This window comes from Capricornis sumatraensis, chromosome 14, assembly GCF_032405125.1.
Source record: "Capricornis sumatraensis isolate serow.1 chromosome 14, serow.2, whole genome shotgun sequence".
Taxonomy (NCBI): Eukaryota; Metazoa; Chordata; class Mammalia; order Artiodactyla; family Bovidae; genus Capricornis; species Capricornis sumatraensis.
Genome location: NC_091082.1, coordinates 59,680,616 through 59,697,214, shown reverse-complemented (window position 1 = coordinate 59,697,214; position 16,599 = coordinate 59,680,616).

The window sequence follows — 16,599 nt, the reverse complement described above, 5'->3', positions numbered from 1 at the left end:
GCCTGGTGGGTGATGGTGAGGGGGTTGCAAAAGAGTTGGACACGAGTTAGTGACTAAACGACAACAGGCAGACTCACTTCTGACCGTTTAGCCACGGAAGCCCCTGGGGCTCATGTGGGATCTCCATGAGGGACCTCTCTGGTGGTCTAGTAGTTAAGACCTCGCAATTCCAATGCAGGAGGCATAGGCTCAATCGCTGGTCGGGGACCTAAGATCCCATATGCCACATGGCACAGCCAAAAAAAAAAAAAAGTGAGGTGAGCTGGGCACAGGGCCAGGTGGAGTCAGAATCTTTCCTGAGCATCTCCTTTGCTCAGAAAGAAGCTGAGTCAGTGAGCAGCATCTGCAGAGGCAGAGAGGCCCCCACAGAGTGACTGAGAAATTCCAGTCTCAGGTGTTCATTTTGCTGCCGTCCCAGGTGTAGACAGAGGAGCCAAGTCTAATGCCACAGGGCCCTGGGGCAGGGAGAGAAGTGCACACACCACCCTGACAGACATCTGGCCCACCTGCCCTGTCCCCGACCAGCTCTGAGCTGCCTAATTGCTTTCCCTGGGACAGGCCAGCGGGGCTGAAGTCACATCCAAACTGACCCCATGCCTGCCCAGGAACACCAGCTTCCTTCCTTGTTAGGCGGCAGATGTTTCTGGGGGTGGCATGGAGCCCGTGATAAGGAGGACCAGGGCCAGGGAGGGGAGAAGGCCGACTCTGTCAGCTGTCACCACGGGGACCAGTGCTCTGGTGACAGACGAGGAAGCTCTCTGCAAGGCAGAGGAATCTGAGGGCTGTCTGCAAGCCGAGGGTCAGAGAGCGCATCTTGGGACGGTGAATCATTCACAGGGCCCCTCCATCTCCTCACACATGTTTAAGAAACACAAATTCACTTTAGTGACAGCCTGAACCAGCAGAATTAATCAAAACCAAGTCATTGCCGGGGGGCAGGGATGAGGGGTACTTCCTTGGCGGCTCAGACAGTAAAGAATCTGCCTGCAATGCGAGAGACCTGGGTTCAACCCCTGAGTTGGCAAGATACCCTGGAAGAGGGCATGGCCACCCACTGCAGTATACTTGCCTGGAGAATCCCCATGGACAGAGGAGCCTGGCGGGCTACAGTCCATGGAGTCCCAAAGAGTTGGACACGACTGAGCAACTAAGCACACACACAGACAAGCCATCGGGGAGAGGAGTCGAGGAAAGACCAAGTTTTGGGGCCAGATCTTTGGGTTTGAGTCCAGAGCCGGCACTCAGCTGTGTGACCCTAGGCCAGTCCCTCAGTCCCTCTGAACCTCAGTTTCTCCCTCTGTAAAATGGAAATCAGACTGCCTACCTCACAGGGCTGTTGCAAGATGGACTCAGAAGTGGGTAAAAGCATCTGGCATATGGCAGAGCTCGACTTTCCCCATCTGTAACATGGGCCTCTGGGAACCTGTGTCCACTTTCGGGTGAGGACACAGTCCATTCCCAGCCAGGTGTCACAAAGCACCAGGCAGCCAGTCCTGATGGGGAGGCGAGTGCAGTGACCGCTGCTGTCTGCTCTGAGCGTCTCCGCAGCAGTTTCTGAGTGACAATGATGAGGACCCACCTCTGTGAGCACCCTCATGGCCAGCCCTGTGCTGGGCTCACACCTGCCTCCTCCCGTCGAGTCTAAAGGAAGCAGTCATGCCGGGCTCCAGTGCTTCCAAAGCGCCTAGTTTTTCATGAGAAGCCAAAAATGTCATACGATACACCCCAATTCTTTAACATCAGCATCTACTTTTCGTTTAAGTTTAGTGTCCTTGGTGTGTGCTCAATTGTGTCCAACTGTTTGCAACCCCATGAACTGCAGCCCACCAGGCTCCTCTCTCCATGGGATTTTATAGGCAAGAATACTGGAGTGGGTTGCCATTTCCTGCTCCAGGGAATCTTCTCAACCCAGGGAGCAGACTGGATCTCTCACATCTCCTGCACTGGCAGACGAGTTCTTTACCACTAGCAGCACCTGGGTATCCTTTGAAAGTGAAAAGTGAAAGTTGCTCAGTAGGGTCTAATTCTTTGTGACCCCATGGACTATACTATACAGTCCATGGAATTCTCCAGGCCAGAATACTGGAGTGGGTAGCCTTTCCCTTCTCCAGGGGATCTTCACAAACCAGGGATTGAACCCAGGTCTCTCGCATTGCAGGCAGATTCTTTTACCAGCTGAGCCACAAGGGAAGGCCACGAATACTGGAGTGGGTAGCCTATCGCTTCTTCAGCAGATCTTCCCAACCCAGGAATCAAACCAGGGTCTCCTATTGAGCTATGAGAGTATCCTTTGGGGGGAAAAGATTCCATGACCTCAATATATCTCCAGACCACTGGCTCCACCACCTCCCATCTGGACTCTCTGTGGACTGGTCCAATGTTGACAGTCCTCGTCTTTCCCCTTGGCCAGAGAGTTCCTGGGCCTGCCTGGTCATAGATCCCCATTTCATTGGCCCATATCCTCCTTCACCAGAGGGCCTTCCTGCCCATCTCTCCCTGAGCCGCCAGGCAGCAGGGGGACCAATCATTTCTGACCCCAAGAAGTGTCCCCAGGGCTTGGGGTGTTTGGGGAGTAGCAGGGGAGCTACCCTCAGAAGCCTGGAATCAGCACAGGAATCCTGAGGCCCCGGAGGCCAAATATGGCTGGCAGGACTCGGAGTCAGACCACCTGCAGCCTGAGTGCCCAGCCAGACCACTAGACCATTTCTCACGGGCTTGGCCGGGCTCGTGGGACTCGGAGATGGAGAGGGTATGGGGGAGGGAGTGCTCCACCTTCAGGTGAAGGCGCTGATGAGCCTCACGAAAGGGTCACTCCTTGCTCTCCCAGAAATCCTAGCAGGATGCACAGTCATCAAGGTGGACACAGCTGTAACCCCGAGGCCCAGGGATATGGAGAGGGGTCAGGCTGAGGACTGAAGCCAAAGACTGGCTTCTGGGGGTGGTGGGGGTGGGGTGTATGGGCAGAGATGGAAGCTGGGAGAGGAAAGTACTATATGACTTGCTGATTTTCACTGAGGGCCCGCCACGGAGGCACTTCACATACACTCACTGTGTCATTCAACACACACTGGGGGACCACTGTCTATGTGCCAGGCCTAGGGCTGAGGGCTGAGGATGCAGACGTAAACAGTGAGATCATTCTAACATAGCCCTCACCAAAATCATATGAAGTGTGTGTTACTGTCTCAGCCTTACAGCTGAGGAAACTGAGGCCCCAAGGGGCAACATAAACAGCCCAAGGAGATGTAGTCAGCAATGGAACAAGGCTAAGAATTGGGGTCCAGCAGACTATTGCCCTACACCATTTTCCAAGCAGATATGAGTGAATCTGATAAAACCATGAGCCTTTGGAACAATTATAGTCCTAGAGGGAGGCAGAGAAGGGGTGTCACAATTAAAGGAGTTCATCTAAAAGCAGGCAGAGGCTCACTTTCCCAAATGGGTGGAAACTTCCTAGGATACTCTGCCTTGTGCCAAGGCTCCAGCTAAACATACTGATGGGCTTGAACGGGGTGTCCGTCCACAGTGAGCATGGTGGCCACCAGCCCTGGATACAGACACCCCCAGGAATCGTGTTTCAGGATGCATGAGGAATGACCTGACCAGCATCAGTTTTCTCCTTGACATTTCCTGTAGCATCTTAAGTTGCGAGAAGGCCTGCAAAATGGACCTTACCAAAGCACTCTGTTTTGAAAGAAATTAAACAGATACTCAGAGAAGGCAATGGCACCCCACTCTAGTACTCTTGCCTGGAAAATCCCATGGATGGAGGATCCTGGTAGGCTGCAGTCCATGGGGTTGCTAGGAGTCGGACACGACTGATTGACTTCACTTTCACTTTTCACTTTCATGCAGTGGAGAAGGAAATGGCAACCCACTCCAATGTTCTTGCCTGGAGAATCCCAGGGACCGGGGAGCCTGGTGGGCTGCTGTCTCTGGGGTCGCACAGAGTCGGACTCAACTGAAGCGACTTAGCAGCAGCGGCAGCAGCAAACAGACACTACATAGTTCTGTTGGTAAAGAATCTGCCTGCAGTGCAGGAGACCTGGGTTCGATTCCTGGGTTGACAGGATCCCCTGGGAAAGGAAATGGCAACCCACTCCAATATTCTTGCCTGGAAAATTCCACGGACAGAGGATTCTCGCAGGCTATAGTCCTCAGGATCACAAGAGTCGGACACAACTTAGCAACTAAACCACCACTCTTAAATGTCTTTCCTGTTCCTATTGGCCTTGGGGCAAGAAATACGGTTGCTCACCACTGGGGCAAGAAATTTCCAGGAGGCAATTGCAAGGCATTTTGAGGAGGTAGGGGATTGGAAAGGTGCATTATTCAATGAGGATGATCCCAAAGGAGGCATCACCTCCAAATGCCACACCCAAGTGGGAGGTTCATGGATCTGACTCAGCAGTGGTCCCTCATCCCAGCAAGTGAATGGGTGGGCCAAAGCAATAATCACTGTCCCTGGGGCTCATGGAAGCAGGCTGAGCAGAGAGGTCCTGAGGCCTGAAGGGGAGATGAGAGGGTCAGTGAAGGGAAGAGGCAGATCTATTAGGGGGTCCTCAGACCCCACAGCTATCCATCACTCTCCAAGTATCCACTTCCCCCAGCTTTGCCTCCAAGAACTGCACAGACGCAAACGTGCACTGTCCCTACATGGACACGTGGATAGGAACGCTCCTCCTGCCCATGGCCTCTGCTCAAAGAGCCCCTTCACTTTCCACAGAATTCACCTTTAAGGCCCACTTGCCCACAGAGAAGCTGGCCAAGAAAGCAGGTTGGAAAAGAGAACTAACTGTGGGAATACACGCAGAGGCCAGCAGCCAGCTGGTGAAAGCGAAACAGAGGAGAGACGCCCTCTTGTCTTCTGAGATGGCCCACGCCCTACGGAGTATGCAGAATAAACCTGCTTTCACTCCACTTCGGCTCGCTAGCGAATTCTTTTCTGCGTGAAGCCAAGGACCCTCATGTATGGTGGCCCGTCCCAGGGACTCACCTGAAACCTGGCATACGACCATCCTCTCGCGTTCCCTTTTCCTGCAACAGTAGTATCATGGTCATTTCCTGGAGCAGAACACAGAAGACATAGGTGTTTCAGGAAGCTCGGAGTGGCCTGCCCTGTTGTAGTGATCAATTCTTTGAAGTTCTAGCAAGTCCAACTTCCGCTTTTAGGGTTTCAGGAAAAGAGCACTTCTGGTTCTCAGGAATGTCAAATCAGGAAGGTAGGAGGGGAAAGAAAAAAAAAAAGAAAAGGTGGGGTGGGAGACACCAGTTGCAGATTAGACTCTAAGAAGGACTTCTCTCCCAAATGTGAGCACTCTTCAGCATGACAACAGGCTAGCAAGGAAGGAAAAGGAGCATTATAGTACTTGTTTTTTTAAAAGCATACAGCAGTTGCCATTGGATCATAGTACATTTGCCTTCCTCGGACCTCTTCTGAGCACCTTCCTCCAAAGTAAAATTGGGAAATACTTGCCTAGCACATACCTGGGAAATGAGCGTAGAGCAGGGTGGTGCCTTGTCAACTCAACAGGTGCCCTGCTGTCTGGGAAAGTTCTTGGGGTGTGGGGAGGAGGGGCTGGCAGGAAGCGTGGCTGGAGGAGGATGTCCTCCAAGCTGGGGACAGGGACTTGTGGGGCCATACTGTGAGCATGGCCTACATCCTTGCTGGGCAGCAGCATCACAAATGAGGGGGAAGAGAAGTATTTGATTTTTTTAAGCAGAAAGTAGTTGTCATGGGTAAAAACAGAGCTCTGGGATTTCTCAGGGTACCTCATGGGTTAGTATATTTGAAGAGACACTTGGGGAGAAAGGGCTATCAGCTCTTAGTTCAGGGCCTCCAACGGCCTGCTTGGCTCTGGGGTCGGGGTGCTGGGGGCGGCCCACTCGGGGTCCTGCCATCATTCTAGCAGCTGCACAGTTAGTGACTCGATGCCATTTAGACCACACTGTGTGGTCCTGGCAGCCCAGGCTCAGGAGGCCTGACCATTGGACCTACTCTTTCATAGGAGCTGTGACCGAGGGCTTGGGGAAAGCATCTCCGTCCAATGCAGTGGCCATTATCAGGACATAAAACGTCACTATTTCACATTATAATACAGTGTTTAAAAAATGAGAATTCAGCGTTTGGCTTGAAAAGTGCCGACAGGGGCTCCCCCATTACTGCCCAAGGGCAGGGAGTTTAAACTGGAGTCCGCTGTCTGAGCAGGGCTGGCGCAAGGATGGGAGGGGCCCAGGGTGGAAGAATGGGGGCACTGCCAGCAGCCACACCACATGCTCACTGGCCTCTGGTGGGTGGAGGCCAGGGATGGTGCTGAACACAGGACAGCCCCCATGACAAAGATTGGTCCAGTCTCAAATGTCATTCAATACTGCCAAGGTTATCTAGACAAACGGTGCTGATGAACGTACTTGCAGGGCAGGAATAGAAACACGGATATAGAGAAAACAGACTTGTGGACACAGCAGGGGAAGGAGAGGCTGGGACAAATCGACAGAGTAGCACTGCCACATATACACTGCTGCAGCTGCTACTGGTTAGTCACTAAGTCGTGTCTGACTCTGTGACCCCATGCTCCTCTGTCCATGGGATTTCCCAGACAAGAATACTGGGTGTGGGGTGCCATTTCCTTCTTCAGGGGATCTTCCTGACTTAGAGATCATATCATCGTCTCCTGTGTGGCAGGCGGGGTTTTTGTTTTGTTTTGTTTTTACCACTGAGCCACCTGGGAAGCCCCATATAAACACTACCTTGTGTAAAATAGAAAGCTAGTGGGAAGCTGCTACAGGGATCTCAGCTTGGTGCTCTGTGATGACCTAGAGGGGTGGGATCTCGGGGTGGGAGGGAGTTCTCAAGAGGGAGGAAATATATGTATACTTACAGCTGATTCTCGTTGATATACAGCAGAAACCAGTCCAACATTATAAAGTGATTATCCCTCAATTAAAAGTAAAGAAAAAAAATGTTGTTAAAATACTGCCAAGGTTGAGAGTTCCTGAGACCATGTGTACATTTAAAGAACTACAAGCATCTTAAGGTGGCCTCGAGGGGGTGGGGCTGGCAGAAGGTCAGTCAGAGAGGGAGACCTGCTCCCTCCCTCACCTCCCCCTCCCTCCTCACCTCCCGCCCTTGCTGCCTTCTTTTAACCAAAGTGTACAGAGCTCCTTCCGTTTCAGGCAGCTGAGCTCACAGAGCTTCATAAACTGATTTCCAACCCATGTCCAGTGGCATCCTGTGGGCAACTGAAATTGGCCACAGTGGGCATATTTACATCACAGAGATGAGCAAACACATGCTATAAACCAAAGTGCTTTTTAAAAATATGAGACCTGCTTGTTACACATTTACCAGCACAACACTAACTTGGGTCCTTACTAGGAATCAGGGATACCCAGGGAACAGACTGGGCTCAGCTCCTGTCCTTGTGGAGTTGATATCTAGTGGGAAGTCAGACCTTCTTCAAACAATTCAGTTCAGTTCAGTTGCTCAGTCGTGTCCGACTCTGCAACCCCATGAATCGCTACACGCCAGGCCTCCCTGTCCATCACCAACTCCCGGAGATTACCCAAACTCATGTCTATTGAGTCAGTGATGCCATCCAGCCATCTCATCCTCTGTCGTCCCCTTCTCCTCCTGCTCCCAATCCCTCCCAGCATCAAGGTCTTTTCCAATGAGGTGGCCAAAGTATTGGAGTTTCAGCTTTAGCATCAGTCCTTCCAATGAACACCCAGGACTGATCTCCTTTAGGATGGACTGGTTGTATTTCCTTCAATTACGTAACTGTTAATGAACTTCAGCTCTGAGAAGTGTAGGCTCAGTGTCTGGGATAATGAGAGCTTGTGTGAGCACAAGTGTGGGCTGGGGGCTATGGAGCGGGTGTGTGTTTCAGGGGGTGACTGGCCTCGGCTAGGTGACCTGGAAGAGGTAACATTTAAATAGGGCCCTGATGGCTTTGTAGGCAGATTAGACAACAACAGATCACCGTTCGGGCAGAGACGGCAGCAGGCACAGCCAATTAGGTATGAGGGCTAGGAGAGGCAGGAGGACTGAGGAAGTATTCCTAAGAAGCCCAGGGAGGGATGAGAGACCGAGGAGAAGCTGATCAAGTTGGCAAGGGTGGGCCACACAGAGCGCTGTTATGTAAGGAACTTGGGTTTTATCCAGGCAGCTGGTGAAGGGTGTTGAGCAGAAGAGATCCCTGGGTAGATTCAAATTAAAAACAAAACTAAATTGTCCCTCCCTTTCCTATAGCTTTGGGGTTTACAGCCACTAATGGCATTAAGCATCGCCATGAACCAGGCCTGGGTAATAAAGAGATGGATAGGTCTGCCCTCTGACTTAGGGATTTCCTTTGGGCAGGGCAGGTGAACAGACCCATGCACGTGGTGCCAGCAGAACAGGAAGAATTCTGGGTGGACAGTGCCCATCGCAGGAGGGATGTCCACTTGGGCAGTGAGGGGGAAAGCGGACTCTGAAGGATCTCCCTCTACAAAAACCACTAAATCTGAAACAAAACATACTTTGTAACACATCACTGGCCTCATCAAAATTCCCAAGGCACTTCCATCTGAAAACAAAAGGCCATGATCTAATACCAGGACCAGAGCAGTGAGCAATAATCAAATGCAAACACTGGGACTTGTCCTAAGGACAGATGCTGACATCAGGACCAGTGACAGGGGAGTAAGCCTTGTTGTTGCTGTTCAGTCGCTAAGTCACGTACAGTGCTTTGTGACCCCATGGACTGCAGCACGCCAAGCTCCTCTGTCCTCCACTAACTCCTGGAATTTGCTCAAATTTATGTCCATTGAGTCAGTGATGCTATCTAACCATCTCGTCCTCTGCGGCCCCCTTCTTCCTTGGGATGTGGCAAAGTGAAGCATCAGAACGTGCAACTCTTATCCTCCTAGGGCCTCTGACAGGGAGTGAAGTGGTCCCCGCTCCCAGGTGTCATCCCCACTCCCTATCTCATCCCCACCCCGGCAGAAGCAATGTCCATCCTCTCTGGAGGAAAACATTGCTATTTAGAAGCCAGAGATTCCCATAAGATCAAATATGAGTTCATGCATGAGAGTCAGCAGAAAGATTAATAAACAGCAATCTGGACCCTCCAAGCCCTTTCAGACACAGTAATTATCAACATCATGGTAATGTGCATGCAATAGTTAAGATTAAATATTTAAGGAAATCTAAAAAATCATAGACCTGAACAAACAACATGAGACTATCTGGGAAGATCAGGCAAAGTTAAAAGAGAACCAAATAGAAATTTTAGAAATTAAAAATATATATAGCTGGTAACATTTAAAAAAAAAAGGATTTACTAAACAGCAGACTTAAATAGCTGGAGAGAGACTATTAAAAATGGAAAATAAGTCTAAGGAAATTACCCAAATGCAATACAGAGAGAGAAGTTGATGAAACCCATTAAGGAGAAATCTGGTCTGTAGCAATAGCCACCAGCCACATACAGCCATGTAAACTTATATTTGAATCAATTACAATTAAATTTATGAGTCAGTTCCCCAGTTGCACTAGCCACATTTTAAGTGCTCATAGCCACATGTGGTTAACAGCTGTCATACTGGACAGTGTATATTACAGGCAGACCTCAAAGATGTTATGGATTGGGTTCCAGACCACCACATTTGTAAAGTGAATACCACAATAAGGCAAGTCACATGAATTTTTTGGTTTTCCAGTGCATATAAAAGTTATGCTTACATTGTACTGTTTCCTATTAACTGTGCAATACCATTCTGTCTTAAAAAAAACAGTGTACATACCTTAATTTATAAATACTTTATTGCTAAAAAATGCTAACCATCATCTGAGCCTTCAGCAAATGGTAATCTTTTTGCAATAGTAACATCAAAGATCCCTGAGCGCAGATCACCATAACAAATGTAATAATGAAAACGTTTGAAATATCAAGGGAATTGCCAAAATTTGACAAAGAGATATGAAGTGAGAAAATGTTGGGAAAATGGTGCCAATAGACTTGCTTGACACAGGATTGCCACAATCCTTCAATTTGTAAAAAATGCAATATTTGTAAAGTGTAATAAAATAAAGTGTAATAAGGCAAGATATGCCTATATGCAACATTTCCATCCTCAGAGAAATTTCTGTTGGACAGACTAGGTTGTAAGATAGGGAAGAAAGTCCATCCCAGAAGGAGATCAAACAGAATGGAGAAGAGAAAGAAGTAATGGTTGAGGGATTTCCTTAGAGGTCCAGTGGTTAAGACTTCACCTACCAATACTAGTAGTGTAGGTTCAATTCCTTGTCGGGGAACTAAGATCCCACATGCCTTGCAGCCAAAACAAAAAAAAAAACCCCATAAAACAGAAGCAATATTATAACAAATTCAATAAAGACTTTTTAAATGGTCTTTTAAAAAAGAACTGTAATAGTCTGTAAAAAGACTCTAAAAATGGTCTTTTTTACAATAAAAAAAATCATAAAAAATAATGGTTGAGAATATTCAAAAACGAACCCACTGATGCAGGAAGCACAATTTATATAAATCAGGATGGATGAAAAGAAATCCACATCTAGCCATACCATAATGAAACTGAACAAAAAAGACAAAGAGACAATCTGAAGAGTAGCTAACAAAAGAACAATCGAACTGGAGTCGACTTCTCTTTAGCAAAAAGGAGACAGATAGTTGAGTAATGTCTTCCAAGTGCAAAGGAAAAAACTGTCAACCTAAAACTGTGTACCCAGCAGAACTCTTTAGTAACAAGGGTGACATACAGACTTTTTTCATATAAACAAAAGTCGTAAGGGCTTACCAACAAAAAGCTCTTTATGGAGGAAATTTTCAAACATATTCTTCATAAATATGAATATACCTCTTCCTAGAAGTGAGGTCTGAGATATAAGAAGGAATGATGAACAAAGAAACTGGTAAGCATGTAGGTTAATTATTTTAAGCAAGTATTACCGATACAAAATAATCATGATGACAGCCTCTAAAGTGTGTGTGTGCTCAGTCATGTCCGATTCTTTGAGAGCCCACGGACTGTACCCTGCCAGGCACCTTTGTCCACGGGATTTTCCAGGCAAGAATTCTGAAGTAGGGTGCCACTCCCTTCTCCAGGGGATCTTCCCGACCCAGGGATTGAGCCCAAGCCTCTTGGTCTCCTGCACTGGCAGGCAGATTCTTTACCACTAGTGCCACCTCCCATAATGTCTAAATTAGAGCTGCTGTTGTTTGTTGTTTGGTTTTTTTAAGGATGGAATTAAAATATTGGACATGGTAGTATAAGTCAGGAAGAATGATCAGAATTAATATATTTTTAATAATTCTTACTATTTAGGAGAAGGCATTAAGATATTGATCAATACACAGTATTTTAGAAGGTTCTAGAACATCCATAGACATCAGAATCTCCTGGAGGCCTGTTAAAACATGGATCTCTGGCTCCCACCCTCAGAATTTCTGTTCCAGGAGATCTGGGGTGGGTTTCTAGAATTTTCATTTCTAACAAATTCCCAGGTGTTGCTGCCACTACTGGTCCAGGCACCACACTTCAAGAACTACTGAACCCAAAACAATAGTTTTAGAAATAGGGTGCTTAATTTCCAAACCAACAGAGGGGTGTCAAATGAAATCAGAAAACAAACAAAACTTTTCCATCCAGACCAGCTTTGCCCAGTAAAAATATAATGCTAACCACATTAACATTATGTGGTTTTAGATTTTTCTGGTTCAGTTCAGTTCAGTTGCTCAGTCATGTCCAACTCTTTGTGATCCTATGAATTGCAGCATGCCAGGCCTCCCTGTCCATCACCAACTCCCGGAGTTCACTCAAACTCATGTCCGTCGAGTCGGTGATGCCATCCAGCCATCTCATCCTCTGTCATCCCATTCTCCTCCTGCCCCCTGTCCCTCCCAGCATCAGAGTCTTTTCCAATGAGTCAACTCTTCACATGAGGTGGCCAAAGTATTGGAGTTTCAGCTTTAGCATCAGTCCTTCCAAAGAACAACCAGGACTGATCTCCTTTAGAATGGACTGGTTGGATCTCCTTGCAGTCCAAGGGACTCTCAAGAGTCTTCTCCAACACCACAGTTCAAAAGCATCAATTCTTCAGCGCTCAGCTTTCTTCACAGTCCAACTCTCATATCCATACATGACCACTGGGAAAACCATAGCCTTAACTAGATGGACCTTTGTTAGCAAAGTAATGTCTCTGCTTTTGAATATGCTATCTAGGTTGGTCATAACTTTCCTTCCAAGGAGTAAGCGTCTTTTAATTTCATGGCTGCAATCACCACCTGCAGTGATTCTGGAGCCTCTAAAAAATAAAAGTCTGATGCTGTTTCCCCATCTATTTCCCATGAAGTGATGGGACCAGATGCCATGATCTTAGTTTTCTGAATGTTGAGCTTTAAGCCAACTTTTTCACTCTCCTCTTTCACTTTCATCAAGAGGCTTTTTAGTTCCTCCTCACTTTCTGCCATAAGGTAGATACATTAAAAAAGTAAAAAGAAACTGGTGAAACGAGTCTTAGTAATGTACTTTATTTAACTCAATATATCCCAAATATTATCTTTCAATATGTGATCAATTTTAAAAAGTATTAATGAGGCACTTTATTTATTTTTTTTGGTACAAAGTCTTCAAAATTCAGGGTGTATTTTACAGTATCAGTTCAGTCCAGTTCAGTTCAGTCGCTCAGTCGTGTCCAACTCTTTGTGACCCCATGAATCGCAGCACGCCAGGCCTCCCTGTCCATCACCATCTCCCGGTACATCGAATCCGTGATGCCATCCAGCCATCTCATCCTCTGTCATCCCCTTCTCCTCCTGCCCCCAATCCCTCCCAGCATCAGACTCTTTTCCAATGAGTCAACTCTTCGCATGAGGTGGCCAAAGTACTGGAGCTTCAGCTTTAGCATCATTCCTTCCAAAGAAATCCCAGGGTTGATTTCCTTCAGAATGGATGGGTTGGATCTCCTTGCAGTCCAAAGGACTCTCAAGAGTCTTCTCCAACACCACTGTTCAAAAGCATCAATTCTTCAGCGCTCAGCCTTCTTCACAGTCCAACTCTCACATCCATACATGACCACAGGAAAAACCATAGCCTTGACTAGACGGACCTTAGTCGACAAAGTAATGTCTCTGCTTTTGAATATACTATCTAGATTCGTCATAACTTTTCTTCCTAGGAGTAAGAGTCTTTTAATTTCATGGCTGCAGTCACCATCTGCAGTGATTTTGGAGCCCCCAAAAATAAAGTCTGACACTGTTTCTACTGTTTCCCCATCTATTTCCCATGAAGTGATGGGACCAGATGCCATGATCTTATTTTTCTGAATGTTGAGCTTTAAGCCAACTTTTTCACTCTCCTTTTTCACTTTCATCAAGAGGCTTTTTAGCTCCTCTTCACTTTCTGACATGAGGGTGGTGTCATCTGCAAATCTGAGGTTATTGATATTTCTCCCGGCAATCTTGATTCCAGCTTGTGTTTCTTCCAACCCAGCGTTTCTCATGATGTACTCTGCATATAAGTTAAATAAGCAGGGTGACAATATACAGCCTTGACTCCTCAATGTGGACTGACCACCCTGCGGGTACCCAATGGCCACAAACGGTTTGTGGCTACAGCCCTGGACAGAGCGGGTCTAGACTGTAAGGGATGAGAGCCTGCAGAGGACAGAGGCCCCACACAGTCACTGAGTGCCCACGATATGCCAGACTCCAGGGAGAGCACTTTGTCCACATCATACATCATCTCCTTTCGTCCCCACATAGGCCTGTGAAATTAGCATTAGTATCACCTCAGATGGGGAATAGCAAGGCTGAGAAAACTTAAAACATTTCCCCAGGATCATCTGGCTAGCAAGTGGCAGAGCTGGGCTTCAAAGCCAGGTCTCTCATAGTCCACTGCCAACATCAGAACCTCAGGGTTTCTATAAAGGATTTTCTGTAACAGTTCAGTTGCTCAGTCATGTCCGACTCTTTGTGACCCCATGAACCACAGCACGCCAGGCCTCCCTGTCCATCACCAACTCCCAGAGTCCACCCAAACCCATGTCCATCGAGTCAATGATGCTATCCAACCATCTCATTCACTGTCGTCCCCTTCTCCTCCTGCCCTCAATCTTTCCCAGCATCAGGGTCTTTTCCAATGAGTCAGCTCTTCGCATCAGGTGGCCAAAGTATTGGGAGTTTCAGCCTCAACATCAGTCCTTCCAATGAACACCCAAGCCAGACAGTAAATATCTTAGCCTTTTGGAACCAATCTGTCACAACCATTCAGCTCTGCTCTTGTAACAAGACGGCATGCATGCGTGCTCAATCATGTCCAACTCTTTGCAACCCCATGGGCTGTAGCCCACCAGGCTCCTCTGTTCATGGGATTATCCAGGCAAGAATACAGGAATGGGTTGCCATTTCCTCCTCCAGGGGATCTTGCCAGCCCAGGGATTGAACCTGTGTCTCCTGCACTGGCCGGTGGATTCTTTACCACTGAGCCACCTGGGGAGCCCCAGTAGGACAGCAGCCTTAGACAGTGTGTGAACAAATGAGCGTGGCTCTGTCCCAGTGGCACTGCATGCTAGAGGGCAGGATCTGGCCTTTGGGCTGTAGTCTGCAATCCCTGTGCTAGGCTAACACAACTGGGCCTCCGGAGGCCCAGGTTCAGGGAGACCTCAATGACTAATGGCTGATGTTGGGTGGTATGTGCATGTGTCAGGAGTGTTTCGAAGGATGAGACCCTCTCTTTCCAGAACCACCATGGCCCTCCCAATGTTCAGAAGGATCCAGAATGGCTATGTTTTGGTGGCACCTCTTCAGACTCTGCCAGGGGCTCGGTCAGCCCCTCTAACTCTGTAGCCTCCACTGAGCTCCTGGCTATAAACATGAGTTATTCCCACTCTCAGGGCTGAGACAGAGGGGAAATAAAGGCCAGGATTGATGGAATCCCAGACATAAAATCTGGCACCATAATGCCTACATTTTGGAAATTGCCTTTAATTAATGGTTTATGGCTACAAAGATTCCCTCCCCCCGCCAACCTTCATCCTTCTGTTGCATCTTCTCCCTGGTGATCAGTCCTGGGGATGGGAACAGGGAAGGGGTGAAAGAGGAGGGCTAGTGAATAGCTGGTTTCTCAGAAACCAAAATGTGTGGTTTTGCTTATATGAACCCAGCTTGGCCTCTGGCATTCCTCGAGCCTGGACTCCATAAATAATGTGAATTGAAAAGCCAGCTCCCTGCACAGGCCTGAGGCCTGTTAGCTACAGAATCATCCACACACACTCACAAAAACACATCAAGTTCAGGAAAACACACACTCACAAGTGTGTACACACACATACACACACACCGGAAATTTGCTTTTTTATTTTTTTGGTCCACTTATCAGTCTCTCCTTCTTCCTGTTTATCTTGCTGTCTTTGTGTTCCGTGGCACTATTTCTTTTCCTGAAGTTCTGCTCTTTGAGTCTCTCTTCCGTTCTCTCTCCTGTCTTTCCCCTTCCCATGCCCTTTGATCTCCCCTACTTGGGGACACATAGCCAAGCTACACAAACACACCCCCAGCTGCCCACCTCGGCAGAGAATCCGAAAATCCTCCCCTCCCATCACAGACACCCCTGCCCCTCCCACCTGGACCAGGCTTGACTCTAACCAAGACAATGAACTTCTGCCCAGGTGCAAGAAGTGCAATTAGGTTCCTTCCCTAAGCACCTGAGCTGAACTCAAACCACATTTCATCCCAGGAATACAAGGGGATGGAGGCAACTCTGCCAAATTCTAGGTGTAGCCAAAAAGATTGCCCAAGCCCCAGGGTAGAGGCCCTTTATTACCAATAATAGCCACCTTGACTGAGTGTCTACTATGGCTTCATATTCAAAATTTATAATAATCATGTTACCCTAAGAGGTAGATATTATTATTATTCCCATTTTATAGGTGGGAAAACTGAGGCTTCAAGAGGTAAAGGAATTTGCTTAAAACCAAAGTCTGTTCAACTCCAAAGCCTATTCTCTTCCCGCATGCTCAGTCGCTTCAGTCTTGTCTGACTTATTGTGACCCTGTGGATTGTAGCCCTCCAGGCTCCTCAGTCCATGGGATTTCCCAGGCAAGAATACTGGAGTGGGTTGTCATGCCCTCCTCCAGGGGACCTTCTTAACCCAGGGATTGAACCCACGTCTCCTGTGTCTCCTGCGTTGAAGGTGGATTCTTTACCCCTGAGCCACTGGGGAAGCCCCATCTCTTCCCATAGGGCTGGTCCAAATAGACAACATGGGTTGTGTCTTGGGATCTGGGATAACCAGACTCGGCCACATTTGGTCTCTCATCTCCCCAGAAACATGTAACAGAGACATGACTCCAATACAGGAATAAGGCAGAGGTTCTCAAGTCTAGCCAACAGGTGGACACACTGTTCGGATGCCAATGGTCAGCAGCTGTACACCCAACCAGAAAGGCTTCCCTGCCAGTCAAGCCTGTCCTTGGGGGCCCAGCTCTAGCAGTGGAGGGAGGGGAACACGTAAGCTGAGGCCCCTCGCCAGGCAGGGACCTGGAGCCTCCCAGGCTGGGCTGCAGAGGCAGCTGCTGTTTCTGCATTCCCTGGCGCCATG